The sequence below is a fragment of the Anser anser genome (genome assembly GCF_964211835.1).
Source record: "Anser anser genome assembly, contig: HAP1_SCAFFOLD_138, whole genome shotgun sequence".
NCBI classification, from domain to species: domain Eukaryota; kingdom Metazoa; phylum Chordata; class Aves; order Anseriformes; family Anatidae; genus Anser; species Anser anser.
In genome coordinates, this window is record NW_028154122.1 from 120,714 (window position 1) to 124,224 (window position 3,511).

Consider the following 3,511-nt stretch of genomic DNA (forward strand, 5'->3'; position numbering starts at 1 on the left):
AGGCCTTGGCGGTAACCAAGGTCATGCCCGCTTTAGGAGGAATCAAAGGGTGTCACAGGCAACCCCAGGACTCAGGGACCAGGCTCCTGGACATGTCCTGACATCACTCAAGAGCTACTCCAGTGCCCCACGACGGGAACGGAGCCGGCACACACTTACTCAGGCTGGAGTCTCTCCAGCTTGCCTGCTGCTCCCAACTCCTCTGCTGGGGCAGGGTTCTCAGCCTTCCTCCACCTCTTCCTGACCTTGCTCCTGGGCTGGGCTGGAGGATGGGGAGTCCGAGCATGTTGGCTGTTGAATCGCTGCAAGGAGAAGTCCCTCTCATCAAACAGGACTGGACGTACAGCTGCTCTTTCCCAGAGGACCTCTTGAAAGGACCCTGCAGCAGGACCTGCGAACCAGGCGACTCGGCGCTGCCAGCCCACGTCTGGCTGCTGCTTTTATCCCTCACTTTCTGCTGACAACCTCTCCCTCACAGGGAGGAGCAGCAAAAGCCCTGACCTGCGGCCTCGTGCCCGTCCTGCTCCCACCACCCTGGGACCTGCCGCCCTCGGAGCCCGGGCAGAGAGGATCGCCGCTGTTCTCAGCGGTGTTGATCACTGCCAGTACCTGGGGTATCTGTTGGTCCTCCCCCTCAGACCAGGCTTCCCATGCAGCCATGGCTGCCTGGGCTTGCTCTTGTAGCTTTTGGTACGTGGGCCATGAGCTGTCTGTTTGGTCCCACTGTGAAGACAGGTTCCAGACATCCTGGAGGAAAAAAAAAAAAAAACAAAAAAAACAACAAAACAAACACAACAGCAGACAGGATTGGTCTCAGCTGTCCCTCAGGCCTAACCCACACTCCTGCCCCCTCGCCTCAGCCGGTCTGTCAGCAGTGCTTCGACCCTCAAGGATGAGGGGCCCTGAAGCTAGGCCAGGCTCCTCAACTCGTGACAAACACAGCTGAACAGCCCGCGGTGACCAAAGCCCTCTGCCATCAACGACTCAGAAAGGCCTTGCTCCTTTTCCATGGCCCCTGGTCAAAACGAAGTGGCTCATGGCAACACGGGAGGCAGTAAGAGGCAGGGAAGGTGTGCGGGACGCCACCTTCCGTCTCCTGAGGAAGAGATGAAGGAGGTAACAAATGTGAAGACGAACGCATCCCAAGGGACCTGCTCGGGATCGCTCCACACAGAGGCTTTTGTACAGGCCCAAACAGCACAGTCATTGCAGCAAGGCAGAGCAGGTACCTGCAGCGCTCTCCTGGAGGCTTCAGGAGCAGGGAGCGCAGTGGTGGTGGACTTGGCTTGAGGAGCTGTTTCCTGCCTGTCTGCCTTCTTCGTCCCGGGGGAGCTGCCTGGACACGGGGGGAGCACGCTGCAAACAGACGCCGGGAGGAGGCTGCATGAGCCCAGGGAAATTCGGTCTCCAGTCCGCGCTCGCAAGCTGCGTCAGCCTCTGCAGCAGACGGCACTTCCGCAGCGAGCGGGCATATTGGACTGGCCGTGTTCACTTCAGCGGAGACAGAGAGAGCCAAACGCGAAGCTGTGGCACCACCTGCCTTCAGGAAGGCTCGGGATGCCCGTATCCAGGCCCTTTTTGGTGGAAGAAGGAGGGGAGCGGTGTCTTGTGCAAGGACAGGATCCGAGAGACACCATTATGGCCCACCCGGGCTTTACTTCAGCTTCTCCTCTGTGGCCCTGAAACACGGTGCGCTTATGGGTGGAAAACAGGTTATCGCTGGGGAGCCAGCGGAGCCATTGGAGAAAGCCGTCAGGTAAGGAGCCCAGTCATGCCATCTCCCTACCTCAGCACTCTCTTGTGCCTGCCACAACGTTTGGGATAGCGTTTGAAAAAAATGCCTGAAAGAAACTTTTCCATCTGGTATCACAGCTCCTTAGGCTGGAAGAAACAGCAGGGGAGATGGGGCCACGGCAATCCTAAGACACGGTGAGACATGTTAGAATGAAGGCAGGGGACGTTTGCTCCCACAGACAAGAAGATGGGCTCTGCTGCAATGTGGGGGGGCTCCTGAAGGGAGAAGAGCTTCTGCAACAAGGCTCTGCGTTCAGCTCCCCCAAGGATCGGGGCCCTGCTGGAAAATGAAGCTGGTGTGCCAGTCTCAGGCAAACGTGCTGCACGCTTGCCATCCGTTGAGAGAGCGGCCTCCGCTGGGACGTGTGTCAGGAGCCACCCTGCGGCTGGTGGGTCCAAAGGGGACATCTCTCCAGTGTGGCTGCAAGGGGCTCCTTCCTCCTTTCCCCCAGGGGTCTCACCTGGTAGAAGGCTTCTTCTCCACATCTTGCTGCCTTGTGCCTGGCTCCCAGCTTGTCAGGATGGGGAGGGAAAGCTACTTCCTCCTCTGCAGCAGGTTGCCAGGATGGCACTCTGAAACTAGGAAAGGAGGAAGCTCTTCCGAGCAGCTGCGTGGGCACTGCCTTTTAACCTGGTTCAAGTCAGCCAGCACGGGACAGGGACCACCCCCAGACAGCAGGGACCTGTTCCCTTACCTCTTCTGATCCTGCGCTCTCCTGCAGCTTCCTCCTGCGAGGTGGTGGAAACTTTGGCCTCCGGCCTTCTCCTCACAGTCAGATGAAACCTGGAAAACAAACGATGACACGGGCTTGAAGAAGGCTGGCCTCCTACCCGTTGCAGCTTGCTGGCAGTAATCCTCCTGGTGTCGCACAAGGCATGGCATCCCTTTTCCGTCATGTCCATGCATGGGGTTTGTTGTCAGTCTTCCCGCAGCACCACAGAAGGTAGCCTAAATTCCCCTCCACATGCAGGCAATTCTCTCTGACGGGAATCGCGGCAGCACGGGCACAAGAATGGCAGAATATGGAGGCTGTACAGTAACACTGCCAGGCTTTTTGCAGGGGCAAGCATCCAGACGCTCAGAAGAAACTCTCTTTGCTCGTGGAGAGAGCAGCTAAGGGGGCAAGCGTGGGGAAAGGCATTTGACTGGCCTGCCATGTCCGGGCTGGCCAATAGCAGTCAGGTTGCTCACCCTTTGCTAGGATTCCCAAAGAAATGGAAGTAGCCCCCAAAACCTCACCAACTTACGCTGTGGAGCAGTGCAACCAGGCCCGCGGCGCTCTCCGGACGTTTGACGCAGTCTAGATAAGACTTCACGCACAGAAAACCATCTTCGCGTGGCAGAACTCCAATGTCCCTGACGGCAAAGGGGACGTGCTCCTTGTTCCTCACGAGGAAGCAGTACAAGAGGATGGTCTCTTGCACGCAGTTCTTCGCCACGTGCAGCGGGAAGGAGGTGGCTCGCGATAGCTGCACGTACTTCAGCGGCTCAATCTTGACACCATCTGCAAGGAGAAGCAACATCCTCAGCGACACGGCAAGCCCAAGTTGCTTGCAACATTCAGAACAAGTTCCCAGAGAAAGGGTCGCTAAGAGAAAGAGCTCCTGGGGCACGGTTTCTTTTGGGGGAACTCAAGCTGTACCCTGACCGTTGGAGACAATCCTCTACTTCTCCCAGGCCTTTCCAAAGAGCAGGGAGAACAAACCGTTCCGGACA

At 57.6% G+C, this 3,511-nt stretch overlaps 1 long non-coding RNA gene across 2 annotated transcripts; it reads right to left on the reverse strand.

The window, feature by feature from the left end:
• Nucleotides 1-698: 698 nt before the first annotated feature.
• LOC310890779 lies at nucleotides 699-3,145 on the reverse strand. Of its 2 annotated transcripts, none has more exons than XR_014577303.1 (4): nucleotides 3,043-3,145; nucleotides 2,490-2,578; nucleotides 2,256-2,373; nucleotides 699-747 (listed from the first exon to the last, which is right to left on the reverse strand). It is a non-coding gene; the product is annotated as an uncharacterized lncRNA (long non-coding RNA). The 2 variants fall into 2 exon arrangements; XR_014577304.1 differs by lacking the exon at nucleotides 699-747 and adding an exon at nucleotides 1,257-1,356.
• Nucleotides 3,146-3,511: the final 366 nt, after the last annotated feature.